Source organism: Podarcis erhardii, assembly GCF_964252035.2.
Source record: "Podarcis erhardii genome assembly, chromosome: 9".
In the NCBI taxonomy this organism is placed as follows: Eukaryota; Metazoa; Chordata; class Lepidosauria; order Squamata; family Lacertidae; genus Podarcis; species Podarcis erhardii.
The window spans coordinates 40659783-40679908 of record NC_138512.1 but is presented as its reverse complement, the minus strand read 5'-3'; the positions used below and the strand labels follow the sequence as shown (position 1 = coordinate 40679908).

Below are 20126 nucleotides of genomic sequence, written 5' to 3'. Positions count from 1 at the left end.
AGAGGGAAAGCTTAAACTTCTTCTCCGTCCTCAGAGTGCTGGCAATGACTATCATTCCCTCATCCAACCTCCACATACCTGTTAATTAACCAATGACACTATTCTAATTAAGTCATTAGTGGCATGTGGCATTAAGTCCCCAGAGATCCTTTTTCCATTGCTTGTCCATCTGGTAGATGGGAACTAAGTCAAGTATCCCACCAAACAACAATATTTCATTTTACGAAAGAGCAAGGAACGGCCTTGAGCAAGAGATGGGTGCAGACATTTGGGGACTCTTCTTCCTTTGTTGTTGCTTTTCCAATCCAGTGTCCTTCAAATGTTTGGGCTACAACTCTCATCAGCCCCAACCAGCATGGTCTATAGCAGAGGTCAGCAACCTGTTTCAGCCGTGGGCCGGTCCACCATCCCTCAGACCATGTGGTGGGCCAGACTATATTTTTTTTTGGGGGGTGAACGAATTCCTATACCCCACAAATAACCCAGAGATTAATTTTAAATAAAAGCACACATTCTACTCAGGTAAAAACACCAGGCAGGCCCCACAAATAACCCAGAGATGCATTTTAAATAAAAGGACACATTCTACTCATGTCAAAACACGCTGATTCCTGGACCGCCTGTGGACCAGACTGAGAAGGCGATTGAGCCGCATCTGGCCCACGGGCCTTAGGTTGCCTACCCCTCGTCTATAGTCAGGAATTATGAGAGCTATGGTGTAAAACATCTGGAGAGTACTAGGTTAGGGAAGCTATGCTGCAACTTTAACTTCAACAATTCATTGAAACACAGAAATTTTGAAGAGTTCAAACTATGTTGCTCACATTGTGTTAAGAGTAAATCCACTTTCATTCCCACAGGGGTTGGGGGATATACAGTGTAATGAAGGAGAGTTATTTATGCCTTCCATAGCAACTGCCAGACATTCTTTAGGGAGGCCGAAATCAGATTTTGAGAACTCTCAGTCAAGACACAAGGAAAACTTTCATTTTGAAGGAATAACTACTAGTCTCTCTACTACTGTTAACCATGCTCTCATTAGACAGAGGAGTTTATAAGTTTTTCTGTGCTATGAGAAATGTACTGATACCAGGAAAAGTGCTTATCTGCTTTTCCCTGATAATTAGTATGAAGCAGAATCAATGGTTGTTGTTACAGAATCCAAATGTGCCAGAAAAAAATAATTAATAAACTATAATAAATCATTAGACCCTAACACCACATTTGGGAATTTTGGAGAAGCATTAGGAAGAGGCAGGAACAATACAAAATCTCATTAAAATCTACTATTACACAAGAGAATTGGATTGCAGTGAATGCTCTACTAGAACGCTGCATTTTAAAGCATGTGAGTAGATACAATTTAAGAGAACTGTGAGAAATACCCTAACAAAGAAATTAAAAATACAGTGGTACCTCTGGTTACGTACTTAATTCGTTCCAGAGGTCCATTCTTAACCTGAAATTGTTCTTAACCTGAAGCACCACTTTAGCTAATGGGGCCTCTCTCTGCTGCCGCGCAACCGCCACATGATTTCTGTTCCAATCCTGAAGCAAAGTTCTTAACCTGAGGTACTATTTCTGGGTTAGCAGAGTCTGTAACCTGAAGTATATGTAACCTGAAGTGTATGTAACCTGAGGTACCACTGTATTTGAAAAATGGCCAGAAGAGGAGCACATATAAAAAGAATATATCCAAAGCTTATCAATATAAGAGTTACAGGGCCAAGGAATCAACAAAAGTAAACTGTTCCTATCCTATTTTTAGAATAATCTTGCCACAAATTCACAAAGGCCTGTCAGCAAAAAAATGGGGGGGGGGGGTGTCTTCGAAACACGCCTGAAAGTCATGCCTGATGAATCTGCTGAAGAGTGTTCCACAACATAGGACAGGCAACACTAATGTCCAGCTTCTGGTTGAGGTCAATCAAGCCTTTAACACAGGGAGGCAACTAACACTCCTGCAGGTGATCTCAGTGATCGACAAGGGCTCAGGCTGTCCTGAAAGCCCCCTTGTCCCAAGTTGTTCTGGGCTTTGAATATCAGCAAAAGAGCCTTGAAACTGGCTCAGTTAAACAGTACAAAGGATGGTGTCACATGGGACAACTGATATCTCTCTCCACGTATGCAAGTGTATATGTATAAATTAGATATAGATATAGCACATGTTAAAAGGGCAGATGGAAGACAAACGTTTGCTGTTGTCTAGTGAGGTAGCCAGTGGCGTAGCGTGGGGGGTGCAGGGGGGGCCGGCCGCACCGGGCGCAACATCTGGGGGTTAGGGTTAGGGATAGGGTTAGGGGGCGCAAATCCAGGGTTAGGGGGCGCAAATTACTTGCCTTGCCCCGGGTGCTGACAACCCACGCTACGCCACTGGAGGTAGCCATATTCATGTTACAGAAAGTGGCCCCATTCTATCCCAGCCCTCTCAACTACCAATCGTTTCATAATACAGAATAAATACTACTGACCTTGGAGGCCTGTTGTAAAGATTACCAAGATAATATACCGTATTTTTCGCTCCATAGGACGCTCTTTTTCTGTCTTAAAAACTAAGGGGGAAAGTCTGTGCGTCCTATGGAGCGAATGCAAGGGGGAGGCAGGCAGGAAAAGCCCCCAAGAGCCGCACACAAGTTTCGCGCAGCTCTTGCGGGCTTTTCCCCAGGAGGGAGAAGGGACTGACGCGGCCAGTCAGTCCCTTCTCCCTCCTCGTAGAAAAGCCTTGTGCAATCTCTCCAGCCGGGGGAGGCTGCGCAAAGCTAAAGAGGAAGCCAAGGCAATGAGTGCGATCCATCCCACTCGCTTCCTTGGCTTCCTCTTTAGCCTTGCGCAGACTCTCCAGGCGCGGGAGGCTGCGCAAGGCTAAAGAAGCCAACTTTTAAAAAATCTCTCTATCTCTACCTCTTTTTCTTTTTTTGTCCTTTCTCCACCCCCTTATTTTCCTCTGGATCAGTGTTTTTATCTAGATTAACGTTTTAGTTTGGAGGCGGGGATATTATAAAAAAGGAAACTTTGCAGCTTTTACTTTAGTATACAATAAAAACAGATTAAACAAAACACAAAAGAAGGAAATAGCATAGAAGAAGAAGAGAAAAGGGAAAGAGGGGGGATACAAAGCCATTTACCAGAGGTAGATCTTAACCCTTGCCTCACCTGGGAGCTTCTCTGGGCAGGAATTCCCTTGGCTTAAGTGGGGTGGGGGAAGAGGGTCAGGTAGGGGGGTACCTACCTAGACACTGAAGCCACACGTCTCTCCAATGAAAATTGGGAGTGGGCATTGCGTGAAGTGGCTGTGGATCTCCTGCTGCAGAATTGTAGGACTGTATAGAGTTGGGAGGGCCACCCGAGGGTCATCTAGCCCAGCCCCCTCACAATGTAGGAATCACAGCTAAAGAACGCCAGGCAGAAAGTCCCCCAACCGCTGCTTAAAAGCCTCCAGTGGTGGAGACCCCCAACACCTTCCGAGGTCATAGAAGTGCAGGGTTGGAAGGGAACCCCAGGAGTCATCTAGTCCAGCCCCGGTGGACAGCGTGCGCGTTCCATCCCGCTGCGCAAGGCTAAAGAGGAAGCCAAGGCAGCGAGTGGGATGGATCGTGCTCACTGCCTTGGCTGCTTCTTTAGCCGCGCTGGAGAGGTTTAGCTCCTGGCTGGAGAGGTTGCGCAGCTATGGCAGAAGCCAAGACAGCCAGCGGGATGGATCCCGCTCGCTGTCTTTGCTCTTTGGGGCTGGGGGGGGGGGAACCCGGGCTTCCCTCGCAGCCCCGAGAAGCTCTGGGAGAAGTGGACAGGCTGCACGCAGCCTATCCGTTGCTCTTTGGGGCTGGGGGCGGAAATAATATTTCTTTACTTGATTTCCCCCTCTAAAAACTAGGTGCGTCTTGTGGTCCGGTGCATCCAATAGAGAGAAAAATACGGTACATTAAGTCTGCAGTTTATGCATATTTAACTTGTGTGCATTCAGCTTTACACAAGTGGCAATAAACAAATAAAAAAAAAACTAAAAGGAAGTGTAATTCCAAGGAAATTACTTTGGAAATCCCACTTGCCATTGAACCCAATGTGTTTTGATTATACGTAACTTTGGCTTTAAACGTGATCCCCGGAATGTAACCCCTGTGTAAGTTGAAGGCTTACTGTATGTGAAGTACTCTGAAAACTTGAACTGCACTACAGTATATGAAACAAATGCCAAATATCATCACTGACTTGGAAGACAATTTTTCCAGTGGTCTGTTTTCTCAGTTAACCACGTCTCCTCACAATTCCCATATGGCTGAATAGAGACAATATTTCCTTTAACACATGTCTGATAATTTAAATGCTTAATCATTCCTCAGAGAAACTTACATAAATTAGGTTTGACTGCAAATTAGATATAAACAGAACAGAATAGGCTGTTCAAAATCAAAGCTATACACAACTAGATCAAAGGACCAGGGCACTGATTTAGAGCTGAAACATGGTATCAACCAGCCAGCTACATGTACACCATCTTAAAGCACAACACAATATTTAATGAAACTTATTTTAAATATGATGAGGAATTCTGCAGAAAATATAATGAACCAGACAAAAGACTGATTATTACTCAATGATTTAGGATCTCAAGACTGTTGAACATTTACATGACAATCAAGGATCGCCATATCCATTGAGTGGGCTGAAATATGTCAATGAGAGAGGGAGAGCAGTCAAAGGCAAGTTATATCAGGAATGAGGTACCAACTTAAGTCAGAGGGCAAATTCTCTGAAGACATTAGCTGGGCGACGTTAGCATATAGGTACAATATATTTACATATATTGTGCAGTGTGTTTAGTATAGTGTGTGTGTGTGTGTGTGTGTGTGTGTGAACATATGACATCACTGTGATGATGTCATTAGCATTTATTCACTATGAATATAGTATGGCAGTTTAGTAAATTTTGGAGATTGTAGGAAACAGAAATCTGAGCATCAGTAAAATGTCTACAGTATTAACTGTAACCTTTAAAAAAATAAGAAGGCACATTTATTGATACTGTAGCTTCATCAGAGAAACAAAATATTGTTGCTCTTTTATCTCATAAAACAGCTTGTTTCTCAATAAACTATTTATCAAAATGTGACAAATTCCCTTTCAACAGCAGAGCTTTCTAGCGATTATCTAGTGGTAATCCCAAACCAATGTTACCTAGCTAACTAAAGCACATTCCTCCCCGCCCCCCCCCCACACCAAGTTAAAAATAAAGACATGTTTCTCTTACATCTCAAAAAGTTTTCTTTATGCTAAGTGTGCTAAAGCAGCTTTCCCCTTTTTCCTATGAGAGTTCTGGCCAAGCTTTTCTGAGACCAGAAACTTTTTCTATGTGTGCATCAGAAGTAAAACAGCTTAATCACATCAATGAGGACATATGGAAGAATTCCCTCTTCTCAGAAGATTGACTAGAAGAAAAGGCTAGAGCTGTGAATCACGTACACATACACCAAAGTCAATTCATCTGTGGGGTAAGGGATTTCGGCTCACAATTTATTAGCAGTTATCTCATGCAGAACTTGGAAATTACTACCCTAAACATTCTCAACACATTAAACTGCTTTCCCTAAGTAATACAATGAGCAAAACCCACACAATTTAAATAAATGAATGTCTACTTTTAGGACAAGTGAAAATAATTTTAATCTTCTTTTTTCATTTTCTGCTCTACCAAAATGTACAAAAGACTAATAAAATTAAAGTACACTAAGTATTCTAAATTATTTATAGCTGGATTCCTAACAGATGCTCATTTCTTTGAAAAGAGCAAAAAGATCCTAAGTCGGGTAGCCAGATGATAAGGATAGACCTTATATGCTTCTGAAAGATGCACAGGCTTGAAATTAGTAGGCTGATTTCAGACGAACAGTACAATCCTATACATGTCAACTCATAATTAAGTTCCATTGAGTTAAATGAACCTTACTCCCATGCAAGTGTACATAAGACTGCAGCTTACATAGTTACATCTAAGTCCTATTGATTAATAGCAGGCTTCTTCAAACTCAGCCCTCCAGATGTTTTGAGACTACAATTCCCAACATCCCTGAACACTAGTCCTGCTAGCTAGGAATCATGGGAGTTGTAGGCCAAAAACATCTGGCAGGCTGAGTTTGAGGAAGCCTGATAAATAGGAACCAAGTCATGACTAACTTTTCTCATTCATTTCAATGGGACCCACGTACAAATAACTTAAGTCTAGTTTGAGCTCTTGTCCAAGGAATTCTATCATTGAGGGGCAACCACCAAGAACACCTCTCTCTAGATGGAATATATGTTATGTACATCCAATTGCCTTGGGGATATTTGCTCCTTCAAATAAGAACATAAGAAGACCCATCTGGTCCAACATCCTATTCTTACAGTGGCCAACTAGATGCTTGTGAGAACCCACAAGCAGGATATGAGTACAAGAGCACCCTCCCCTTGTTGCAGTGATAATTAAAATGAGTATTACAAAGGGCTTGTGCAATAGGTAACAAGTTGACCTGGGATGAGGAAAACCTATATTCAAAATTTTACCCAAATATGAAGTTCAACAAAGGGGAAGTCAGTAGCATGCAGCATAACACTGGGAAAGAGAAATGCATGAATCAGATTATTTTTAAAAAATAACCTTTTTTCTTTTGTTGCATATGCTTGGACACTAGTTAGAATGCACTGCTTGGGTTGTAAATGCCACCTACATGTTTTCCAAGGCCTGACTACAGAACTGTTTATACAAACCAGTTATCTCAAGGCTAGGAAAGGTACAAACAAAAGAGGTCTGGATGTATTCCCCCCACACTGAACTAACTTAACACTCCAAAATTCATCCCCAATCATACAAAAAGAAAAGTAAGAATTGCTTTCTTAAGACATTCAATTGTGCAAATAATCTAAAAAGACTGCAATTTTTATTCATTCATAACAATGAAATATAATAGTTCCTCTTAAAAATTAATGGATTTTATAACTATGACTATCATTTATTAAATTTGTATACCCCCCTTCATCCAAAGAACACAGGGTGGTTTACAGAATAAAAATACTAGATGAAAACACAACATACATATCATAACAACAACCAACAAACCCCCTCCCACAAACATACCGTATTTTTCACCCTATAGGACGCACTTTTTCCCCTCCAAAAATGAAGGGGAAATGTGTGTGCGTCCTATGGGGTGAATGCAGGCTTCAGGAAGCTATCCGCAAGCCATGGGAGAGCTGCGCGAAGTCGCGCAGCTCTCCCACGGCTTGCAGAAAGCTGCCTGCACCCCGAAGCCTGGGGGCACGCAGAGCTCAGCGCCCCCCAGGCTTCGGGCTTTCCGCAGCTCTCCCACAGCTTGTGAAGAGCTGCCTGTTCTGGGGGCTGGGGGGGGGAAATAATTTTTCCCCTTTATTTCCCCCCAAAAAACTAAGTGCGTCCTATGGGCCTGTGCGCCCTATGGGCCGAAAAATACGGTATTTAAAAGACCATTGATTGTTTAATCAGCCCCAAACCTGGTTACTGAGGAATGTTTTTGTCTGTTGCCTAAATAACTCATTGTTATAAGGAATAAAAAGTACATTTAGCAAAATAGTAAATATAAACTATGTATCTTATGAAAATGAACAGCCTGAAAGCATAAACCAATTCAATTAATCAATCAAACATTTTAACACTGGATAAGTGAATCAATACATTTTTGTAACAATTAAATATTTGATTCATGGAACTCTAAAAATAAAAAATCCATTATGAAATGAAAGTCAAATGGTATAATAAAGGTTAACATGAAACAATTCTGCTTTCAATATCATAGAGAACTTACGATGTCCCACTATTGATGGAAGAAAAATTCATGTTACCATGAAATCTAATGGCGTTCATGTGCGAATAGCACATACGGTGGTACCTCAGGTTACATATGCTTCAGGTTACAGACTCCGCTAACCCACAAATATTACCTCGGGTTAAGAACTTTGCTTCAGGATGAGAACAGAAATCGTGCTCGGGGCCCCGTGGCAGCAGGAGGCCCCATTAGCTAAAGTGGTGCTTCAGGTTAAGAACAGTTTCAGGTTAAGAACGGACCTCCGGAACGAATTAAGTACTTAACCTGAGGTACCACTGTACATTCACACAATGGGGCTTCACTGTCTTTTCCTCTCCTTTACAGATACAGCCCCCAAAACCTGGAAGGCAGGAAAGGAGGGAGGAACCACTCTTCACAGCAAATTTAGTGAGAGGCGGTTCGGTATGCAAACAGAAAAGTATTCACACAACATTGGATTTTGCTCCACGATTTCAATATTTCTCATTTGGAGGTACAAAGTTTTAACTGTGGAATGCTCTCTCCAGGGCGGCTCACCTTGCACCTTACATATCCTTACATATCCTTAGACACCAAGCAAAAACATTCCTCTTCTCCCAGGCCCTTGGATAATTAACCAACATATGACCCTCCAAGCTGGGGGCGGGGAGGGTGTCATCTTCCCAAAGCCAGGTAAGTGAGCCACTGGACTTTGGGAAGGAGGCATGAGGTCTCCGACAGGGCACTAGAGCCCTCCTACCTACTTCCCAAAGCTTAGTAGTTAGCACTTTAGCAGTCTTGGGAAGGTGGTGGGAGGAATCTAGGACCCTGCCAGCGCCTAGAGCCTTGCTTAGCCAGCCTTGGGAAAACAGCAGGAGAACTGGAAGGGGATCAAATTTTGGCTTAGTTTCCTCCCTCCTTTCCTCCTCTCTGCAGGGGGGCAGTGTGATGCCTGCACCCTGCAGCCCACTTGGTATGAAAATTTGGACTGCCCTGGGCTAAGTATTCAGTATCAAGTTACCTGTCCCTGAATAGAATTCAGTCTTATATTTCTGTACCAAGCACTGGATGATAACATAGAATCACAGAATTTTAGGGTTGGGAGTTACCCAAGAGTCATCTAGTCCATCCCCTGCAATGAAGGAATTAAAATTATCACAATATATGACCATGTGATTTGGGCCCTAGTCCAAAAAGCTGAGTTCCACCCACACACTTCAGGGTGTTTAAGCCAGGGGTCAGAAAACTTTTTCAGCAGGGGGCTGGTCCACTGTCCCTCAGACCTTGTGGGGGGCCTGACTATATTGGGGGGGGGGGGTGAACGATTTCCTGTGCCCCAGAAATAACCCAGAGTTGCGTTTTAAATAAAAGGGCACATTCTACTCATGTAAAATCACGCTGATTCCCAGACCGTCCGTGGGCCAGATTTAGAAGGCGATTGGGCAGGATCCGGCCCCCGGGCCTTAGTTTGCCTACCCATGGTCTAACCCTTTCATTTCTAAGGCAGCCACCAATTCTGCCAGACAAGGCAACAACAAAACTTGTAGCGAGTTCAGAAGTGCCCTGAAACAGGACAATGAACAGCTTCAATAAACACACAGGGAAACAAACCTCAGTGTATGCATTCAACCATTTGCATGCCTCAAGGGCCTTTCTGGACCACATCCTTGAAGTCAATTTATATCTTGATCACTAGTAAAAGTAATTTACATAATAAACAGTGCCACTGACAAGTGTTGATCTGATCCTGCAGCTTTAACCAAACTTCAAGGGGTGTGGGGAGACAACAAACTACCAGGAAAATGGCTCTTCTTGAGACTGGAGAATATGAATGCAAACTACCAGAGCAATCTGACAAGTGCAGCCCTTGTACTGGGGAACAACAGGCCACATCCTGCAAAGTATTTGTCCATGGTCAGGTCATCCTCTAAGCGCTGTGTGGCTTGGATCCTAATAACCGCTCACCTAGTTTCACCCATTGAGGAGGTTTGGTCATTTTAAAAAAAACAACATCAGGTTGCCATGCCACATGACAATCCTTTGCAATATAGCATAGGGGTCTGCTACTCAAAGGAAAGCAGCAAGACATTCCATTGGGCTGATCCACACCTCTGAGTGTACCCAAAGCAGCTCTTTAGATACAAGTTTTGATCTGTAAGCACAGAAGAATGGGGCTGTGTTTCTGGTGCTCCGAGAGATATCTAGATCAGGCAGACTCTTCAGATCTACTAAATTTGATATATGTATGCATAGGGAAGTTAGTTGTACTATGTATCAACTTGTAGAATGGGAAGAGAGTGCAAAATTACAAAAGTAAAACCATATATATGGTTTGCATATATCAGTCATGTTCTTCAATTACTTCACAATTGCACATTATATTGAAACATCACAGGTCACAAAACTGGAAAATACTACTGTAATTTGAGCAGAAACATACTTATTTTATAAATGCAGGAGCACTGGCGTGGGAAGAAGTTAAGCAGTTCTTATTCAAACGAGAAACTGTTTCTGAACATCCAGCACTTTTAGAGCAACTCCAAGCTGCAGTCACAAACATCCATTAGAGTGTTCCACAATTCAGAGCAAGCAAGTGGTTGTCAGTGCAGCCAGTAAATCACCTGATCCTATTACAAAATCAATTACTGCAGCACATTTCTATTGCTACACAACCTGATGATGGCAAAATGATATTGGATAGCTGCTGCAAGGTCAAAAAAAAACCTAAAAACATTTTAAAATGTGTCTTATTTTAGGTCCACATTGCATCTATTTTAAAGGAAATATTTTTAATAAAGCTGTATAGTTACCTTCTTTGGCTGATTGGGACATTCGATGGATAGTCTCTGCAACTGGTCTGATGTATGGCTGCAAGATAGGAGATCGGAACAGCAGGTCGAACGGCCCAGCCTCTTCATTAAAGAAGAAATAATGCTGCAGCCACAGCCACACATTGACTTGCTCATCAGATGAGTTTATTCCTTAAGAAATCAGTACTGGTACTGGCCCACACACAATCAAAATTGGCCGACCGCCTCATTCTGCAGCGCCCTGGCAAAAATTAATACTGATAAAAATAAAACAATGGTGTTTTTTTCCGAAGCTAATGCTAGTAGTCACTGTCTTTATTGCCAAGCAAAGCTCGCAGTCTTAAAGTGCCTCTTTCCAGCTACACTTTCGCAAGACAAGCTGCTTTGATGCTCTCCACTGTTTTGCAAGAAAGCCATGAACTTAAAGTAACAGACACTGCACACTGACTACAGTTTGTTTCTCTGTAGCACTTCAGGTCTGCTTTGATAGCCTCTATCCAACCTGTTCCCACTTTGAACACGCAGTCTTCCAACAGCCAACAGAAAATAGCCACACCCCTCTGTGTTCACATGATCACTATTCAAGATCCGTTCAATATCTGAAAAAGTACTGTTGCTGCATTGCTGAGAGTAACAACAGTGTAGAGATTACTGGCTGGAATCTGATTTGCCAGTCAGAGCTCCCGACCTTTTAAGACTCTAACGTTCAGGGTACCTGCCAATTTCACTTAGATTAATGTATTTTCTTTACTGCCAAACTTTGCCATTTTCCCTATTTTAAATATACACCCCACTTCAGCCTAACAAACCTAAGAGCAAAGTGCAGAAAGCTGTCTTATGAAAATACAACTCTGGAGAAAAGGCTAACACCATTACAAACTTATACATACCAACCCAACAAGTAACAGAACGGGGAACAAATTTCAGCTAAAAACAGAGCCAAAGCAATAGAAAACATAACAGGCAAAGGGTTTTAGTAAAGGAAACATGGAATTAACTTATTGGATAGCTACCTCAGAGGGGGAAAGTTTGCAAATTGATTCAGACAAATGGGGGTTATGGGGGCGGGGGATAAAATCATTTGCCTTGTCTTTGTCTCCCAAAGTTAATGTTTCAATATTTAAATAAAATAACTTTTCCTCAATAACACTGCTGTATTTCCAATTTCCCTTGTTTAATTGATCCTCAATGTAAAAAAAAAAACCCCAAACAAATATAAAACATAAAAAGCTTGCAGATGCTTCCAAAGCAGTACTAATTGCAAGTGCTATATATCAGTAGATGACATGCTGGTCTTTCAGCTATTAAGAGCAGTGCATTTATCTGTCTTACTGCAGCATGCACTAGAGTATTTGAGTATTTGAAAAGAGAGAGAGAGAGAGCTCACGTTAACACAGATGCTCAACCTGATTACAGGATAATCTGCCTTGAAATAATTGTCACTTACATTGATAGAGCTATCAGCAGTTGTCTATAAAATCCTTTTTATCAAATGGTTAAGAAAAAGCAAGTGGCATGACAGCAGCTTAAGCGCACATATTCAAGCAAAACTTCTTGTTTTCGCTCTGCATCAAAAGCTATATTTGCTCTGTCTCCTCCCCTCTTCCTCCAGCCCTGGTTTACAGCTATATTGAGACAGTACTGCCTCTTCCTTCAACCTTGTTCTGCCCTTTCGATATTCACATTTCTATTAAATCATTTTCCAGTAATATTAAAATTCAAGCAACCAATGCAAATTGAATAAAAAGCCTTTGTGGAGAAAGACTCTGCATGCAAACAAGCAAATAATGCAGTAACCTTTTACTCGCCTGCTGGAGGTACTGTCTGCTGCATAGAATTTTAAATCCTCATCTGCAGATGCAATTGAGCTGGTATTGCAAAGGACTTTGCTCTTCCTGCGCTGATTCTACACAGCTATTCATCAGGAAAAAAACATTATAGGGAAAATGTAAAGTAATATCAGGTGAAATCTCTCAGACGGCCTGAAATGAGACAACTTCTAAAAATCAGCTGCCGTCTTGCCTAGTCACATTTCTGAGCTCATAAAGGAAGTGTTATTGCTGATGTATGTTTGCTTGCCACCAATATGCAAGATAGGGAATCACAGGATGAAAAAAAATTAATACATACAGTATTAGAGTGCACCGAGCAACCTTACCCTAATAATTTCCCGATGTCTTTCCTAGTATAAAATTGCATCTCAAGATGAAACATCTCACAGAACCAAGTAAGACTTCCTGTCCTCCTTCTGCTCCTCCTCCATCTCCCTTTCAATGAATCTCAAGAGGCAGAGTTCTAATAAAGATGATTACAGCTATGCCATACTGTTGTGCCAAGCAAACAAATAGCCATCTTTTACAAAGTTTTTAGATAGACTGCTCGTTTAAAGACGCATCTGTTATTCATCACAATTACCACTATTGCCCCATCAGTATAGCTTGTTTTCCCTCACCCACAGAGTGGAAGATATCTGAAGTCCATACAGGGTGGGGTCCTAAATGACTAATTTGTTTTTGGCCAGAGAAGACTAAAGCAGTTCTATGTTTTTGGATCTCAGAGCTGCTGCTGTTGCCGTGGGATTGGTATGGGTCTGCCCACCTGCTCATCCTGCATATTTTTAAGTTATTACAGAAACATTTAAGTGTCAGAATCCTCTCCCTTCCAAGGAAACTGACCTGGAAATTACCCCTTACTCAAAGTAGCGAGCAGCATAGAACAATGCTCTCATTTTGATCACAATAGATCTAATTTAAGCTTTATTTTTCTTATAGTAGGGAATTTGATATAGTCAAACAAAGAAAAAGCTTTTGATTATAATTAGTTAAAGGCGGGTATAATCATTTCGAATTAGCATGTGATATGAAATGCATAGATAATTCAGGGAAACTTGTACTGCCTTTAACAGGAATGAAACACTAGCAGTAAAGGTTGTTATTCATTATTTATGTGCTCCCCCACTCATCTCATGTCAGTTTCCTTAATGTACTATTGATTCTCAGGATGCATAAAGATGGAGCCAGTGACAGACCACATACAGGGCAATCATCCAGTAAGTAAACAAAGTGACTGTTTAGGTAGATATAATCATGGAAGAATTCCAATATACAGAAGAACTTCAATGACACATGCAGATTTATCTATAATACCTAGCTAGATATTTCAAGAAAGTGTCTTAATTTGAACAAAGTTCTAAACAATAGTTCAGTTTTTTGAAAGGCCATTTACACATACTGGATGCATTCACATGATTGGATCCTGACTTAAGGTAAAGGTAAGGTAAAGGACTCCTGGATGGTTAAGTCCAGTCAAAGGTGACTATGGGGTGCAGCGCTCCCCTCATTTTTCAGGCCAAGGGAGCCGGCGTTTGTCCACAGACAGCTTTCCAGGTTGTGTGGCCAGCATGACTAAACTACTACTGGTGCACGGAGGACCGTGACGAGTGCCAGAATGCATGGAAATGCCATTTACCTTCCTGCCACAGCAGTACCTATTTATCTACTTGCACTGGTTTGCTTTCAGAAGCTGGGACACAGCAACGGGAGTTCACCCTGTCACAGAGATTCGAACTGCCAACCTTCCAATTGGCAAGCCCAAGTGGCTCTGTAGCTTAGACCACAGCGCCACCCGTGTCCCTTACTAAGTCAGTATGTCCACATGAAGACCCTTTGCTGTTGCTTCACTCTTCCCTGCACAAAAATGAAACAAACAAGGAAACCACAGCTAACCATAACTCCCTGTCATATGAGAACTGGAAACACCTATGGAAAAGCTGGAAGGCAAGTTGAAATAGTTGGAATAGGTTTCTGAATCCTTGATTGTTTTAGGTACTATAACATTATGGATGGCAAAAGCAGCTTTCTTTCCAATAGGCTCATATGAGGTGGTGTGGGAGAACAGCAACATTAATTCTCATTTCTACAATATGAAAGATCTCTTAGATATGTCTACATCATACATTGTAAGGGTTGTTGGCATCTGTCTGTCTCAAAGACAATGGATTGAGCCTCTGGAAGTGAAGTCAGACCACTGCATTAACAGCACCAAAGTGACCTCCCTGGGACGCAAGCCTGGGCAGTGTGTATGGAGATCCTGGACTGCCCAGACGACAATACCGCCCTCTCAGCCTTGCTGATGTGGTCCAAAGGAAAGCAGAGCAATACATTTGGCACCAGCTTGGCTGCAGGAGTTGCCAGAAGGAGGTATGCAAGGCGCTATTCAACCGTCAGGGACTCTGCTTGATCTGTGTGGGGTTTACTCCTTAGCCTTTTCTTCTCCCGAAGACATCCTGCAAGGCAGTGGAGGTTTAGGACCAGAATTTTCCTTCTCCTAGATGGGCTACCTTCCCAGGTGGATTCCCTCAGATACCGCCTTCTTGACTGTTAGATCCACTATTGGTCTCGTCCGCTCAATCCACCAGGGCCTGTCTTGTGAGGAGCTGTGTGTTAATCTGAATTTAGGAAATGGTTTATCTGTGTAGATCATGGCATAAATATAAAATTGGCATAACTAATATGACATGATGAACTCCATGGTAACCTGACACAAGCCTTACTCCAGCATCCTGAAAGGCATCCAGGATTATCTTAAATTCACACACATCTGACTTGAAGATTAACACATGCAAAAATAGAATTGCTAAATACAAGATACTCAGCTCCTCAGTGGGATCCATCCACACAATGTTAAGGTGATTTAAAGGCAGATCTCAGACAGAGATGCCTAGGTTCAGATAATTTCTCACTATCAGAAGTCTTTCACTCGTTTGTTAAGCAAACAGGAACAGGATCACCAAAGATGAGCAAGGTGACAAATAGGCAGGAAAATCTGGAAGGGATTATGGAAATTGTAGGAATCACTCGTTTCACAGCCCCCTCACCTCTCCACTGGCATGCCTCCGCAAAAATGTATTTTAAAAAACCATTAGATTCAAAGGCTAGTGAGCTCTCACAGTTCCAACAGGACAGAACTTATACAGCACTCCCTGGGACACAACACACTTCTGCTTTCCCTTAACAACAGGTATACTTTTCTCTCCCACCCCCTTCTAGTGTGGGTTTATGACAAAATTGTCATGCCCATGCTCCTGTAGGCCTTTAGAATAGTTAGGGAAACTTTTACTCTTTAATTAAGGTGTGTGTGTATTGTAATTTGCTACCTGCTTAGACTGTAACTTTGCTGTCTAAAGCAGCATTTTTTATATTCTGTCACTCCTATGTCATATAATAAACCAAACTTTCTTTATTTCTTTGTGTGAGAACTTCTTGTGGGCATAAGATTGAGGGTTAACACATATCCATAACAAGCGCATGTCATCACTCCAGCAAAAGATCCTAAACCACTCAGCGTTGTGTATATGAACACACGAGTGCTGGCTGTGTACATTTGAGTACACACTTGTAACAGTCTTTGCATGCAAGAGAAGTCCCTAACTCACTGATCAAGACTTCATGGTCTCCATGGCAACAATGACACTGTCTCAAGTAGCTACTGGCCCAACACACAGGGCAGGGTATACTCCGGATCTGGTCTTTGCTCCAAGTGGCATATGAAGGCCTGAATATAGATGGGAGTTGGTACGACCCCTTTGCCATGGCCAGGCCGCTTCCTGGTGAGATCTGGACTGACTGTATGAGGCGCCACAACTTGTTATAGAATGCATAAGGCCACAATCACAATCACTTCTTAGTGTCCTCTCTGCTGTAGTCTAAGCCTTTGCATCCTTGAGCTCCAGGTAATGGAACAGGTTGGACAATGGCTAGAGTGCAGGTGATATAAAGGTAAAAGGTAAGGAAAAAGACCCCAGGATGGTTAAGTTCAGTCAAAGCGACTATGGAGTGCACCGCTCATTTCGCTTCAGGCTGGGGGAGCTGGTGTTTGTTCAGATAGCTTTCTGAGTCATGTGGCCAGCATGACTAAACCGCTTCTGGCACAACGGAACACCGTGACAGATGCCAGAATGCATGGAAATGCTGTTTACCTTCCTGCCACAGCGGTACTTATTTATCTACTTGCACTGGTGTGCTTTCGAACTGCTAGGTTGGCAGAAGTTGGGACAGAGCAACGGGAACTCACCCCATCGCATGGATTCAAACTACAGCGTCACCTGCTCCCTAGGCGATATAAAACCCACTAGGAGGTCAAACAAGCATCACTTAGAGCACATAATCACACCCAATGCATGACAATAGTTGTGGCAAAAAAGGCTTACTTTGCTGTCTCCACTGCATCCTTGAGTTCAGTGGAGTCATTCTGGGTTGTAGGGAACCTCTTTTTGTTAGGATACTACTTTTGCTAAGCTTAACCCAGCTGCCTTACATCGGATTTCAGAAATGACGTCAGGTGTGGGGCAGACAAAAGTGAAGCAAAACACAGTTTGCAGAGACTACAAATCAGGGTATTACTTGCAATCTCCTTACATCAGAGGTCGGCAATCTTATCGAAGGATCGGCCGGTCGAAGCTCTGTCCGTCGGAGGACAGTCCAGAGTGTGTGCGCACACGCACTCTTCCAGGTTGGAGGAGCGCCCAGAAGTGCACTGGAAATAGTGTGTGTGCATGCGCACGTGCGCTTCTCCATCCCGCACGTGTGTGCACACGCTATTTCTGGCACACATCCAGGTTGGAGGAACACCCATGTACATGTGCACAAGCACCATCAACCCGGAAGTCAGTCCCCGTGCCACACCAGTAAGAGCGGGGGTGGTGTGGCAGGGGTCGCCATGGGCCAGTTAGACAAGCCTCGTGGGCCCCTACCAGCCCATGGGCCTTAGGTTGGCGACCCCTGCCTAACATAGCTGGTACATCTCAAGTCTAGATTACTGAAACACAGTCTCTATTGGTCTGTCCTTAAGGTTTGCCTGGAAGTTGCAATTAGTGCAAAATGCAGTCACCAGGTTATTTTGCAGGGTGGCCTACAGTCAGCATGTATCTTCCCCTGCATAAAGAATAAAATTGGCTGCCTATATACTAGACTAGGCCAAGTTTAAGGTTTTGATTGATAAAGCTTAGGATCAGATTATCTTCCAGGCTGCCCAGTCTGAAATCTTATTTGACTAAAATACAATGGTTAGGATTAAGAACCTGGTATTTAATCCAGAAGCAGATTTTACACTTGCTGTTTAATGGGCAATTTATACATGCTTTGCGTATAAGTACAATTGAACCAATGATCTTGGTAAAACCAAAAGAAAACAATCTGAAAAGACCAAAACTATAGACTATTACTCACTTATGCTGGAGTATTCTGAATACAACTACTAAAAGAATTATCTTTTTTTTTTCAATTCATGAACTCAAGTTTACTGAATAATGTTGTAATCTAAACTGTTTGAATATAAATACTGCCACTGGTGGAAGGAATAAATGAGACGGAAGGGGGGGGTCTCATTTTCCTGCTGCTTCTCAAATCAAGCTCTGCTACTGAACTCAGAATAAGAGATTGGCTGAGCACTCAGCCCAAAGGGACTATAGGAGTCTGCCCTTAGCAAAAGAGAAGCAGCATAACTGTGCTTCCTCCTTTCTAACCCACCGAACACCATTATTCACTTTAGAGGCACAGCTCAGCTGAAACATGGCAAAGACATAATCAATGGGGAAGAAGAAGAAGAAAAGCAGGCCATTCTCTATCCATAATTTAATATCACTGAATTTGTCCAGCCTAGTTCACTCAAAAGGTTAAGCCATGGATTGTTTAATCAATACGTGGCTTGCCTGAACACCCTGATGCAGCCCAGCAAACTAATAATGGTTTGTTTTCTGACAATGATGTGAAGCCATAGTTTGGCTTTGACTTTCTAACGCGCTTAACCATAGTTTATTTGTCCACCCCATTCCAAATGCTTGTCAAGCTACAAAGGCACAAGGCAAAAGCAATTTGAAAACAAGCCATGCTTTTGCTTGTTTACTAATTTGAGAGACAACTAGTGGTTGGTTGAACCACGGTTTAAGCTTTTTGTGTGAACACAGCCTCTGCCTGACACCAAGCAGCGTGAGCTGCGGGAGAAAACTCTTTGGATCCAGAAGTATCTGGATTTCCACACCCTTATTTTTCACAGGAACAGGAGGGGTTTAATCAACAGCAAGTCCCTTTCCTGCCCCCAGAATGCACATTTTGCCACCTTCCTCACCCACACATAGATGTGGCATTTAGACCCACAAAGCACTACATAATCTTCTCTACCAGGATGAGCTACATGTATTTGCATAAACTGACAAAAATTTTAAAAGCTAAGTACAACTGTAACCCCTTTTAATTTTCAGCAATTTTTCATTTTTCTCCCTTTGAGTGTGAAGGTATTTCCCCCTCTAATATAGACATTACCGAGACAGCAGTCAACATAGTTTGACGAAAAAGCACCCCAATGCTAATCCTTAAACTACCCATTAGGCACTTAAACAGTGGTAGGGATGCAATCTTTTTTTAAAAAAAACAATGGACAGGAAGTTTCACTGAAGTTTCATCTTAATTATCTTAATTTCCAATTATAATTATAATTTATTCAGACAAATCATCCAGTAACAAAAAAGATAAAGACACTCACTCAATACAACAACTCTATTATCAGCAGTCCGTTTCATTTTGTTTTGTAAGCTAAGCACTGTGAATCCAAGAGTACAACGTTGTGTGGATGAAATATCAAGATAAAGGCTATGCTACCTTTCAAGTTGGTCCACTGAAAGGCATCTTTTCAAGAGTCAATGTTGTGTTTTTAGGTATATGTGCTGGCAACCAAACAAGAGTCTGTCTGAACACAGGAGCTATGAGGACTTTATTTTTAAGTTGCTGAGCTGGAGTCCAAGAATTGTGTTGCAGTTCTCCTTGCGTACTTTTCTTCTTCACAAAAAAACTTTTTATTGTGCTTTAGTAGAAGGTCAATGGCTATCACTTCACTACTTGAGCACAATGGTGAATTGAAACAAGAACTCATAGCTGTTTGGACCGACAAAGCTACCAGTATGTCTAAGCCAATAAAGCGATTTGTTCATTAAAGCTACTAATAAAGCAACCTTTTGTTAGTCTATGAAACATCAGAAGCCTCAGAGAATGCATCTAACTGCAATATTTCTGGCTTTCCCACAAACTCTAGAAACGTCTCTTAAAACAAGTTCAAGGCTTAGTATTTTGATTTTCATATAGGTTGAACACACTAGTTGCATTTAATAATTCCATGTTCATGTAACAGAAAGCCAGGTTAAGGCACAGCTAAAATGCAAAAGCTGTCAATAAAGACAACAGTAACAACGTATACTTTTGAAACAGAGTAAATAAAATTACATGACTCTAAAAAAGGAGAAAGCGTTTGATAAAGGACGCACTACCAGCACCCATGATGCTGCCTGACCAAGTTGTGGGTGTCTGTTTACTGGGCCAAGAGGTAGGAGTCAACTTGCTTCATTCCAGTTAAGTTTAACACTGGCAGCTTTGTGGATTTTGCCCATCCTGTATTTGTTGACTGACAATATAAGCCAATAGGATACCCTCTATTTTAATGCATTTCTAACTACCCTTTGAAAGCCACTCCCCCTAGA

At 42.1% G+C, this 20126-nt stretch overlaps 1 protein-coding gene across 2 annotated transcripts in view; it reads right to left on the bottom strand.

Moving 5' to 3' along the window:
• The window catches only part of FBXW7 (F-box and WD repeat domain containing 7), a 120100-nt gene that overhangs the window by 86894 nt on the left and 13080 nt on the right, over window positions 1–20126 (bottom strand). Inside the window, exon 1 of one of the 2 annotated variants that reach the window (XM_081875328.1) lies at window positions 10601–10677. The exons of the other annotated variant lie outside the window; for it this stretch is intronic. The gene's annotated coding sequence lies outside the window, so the exon portion shown is untranslated. Of the gene's footprint in view, window positions 1–10600; window positions 10678–20126 lie in introns of those variants that run through there. 2 annotated transcript variants of the gene reach the window in all.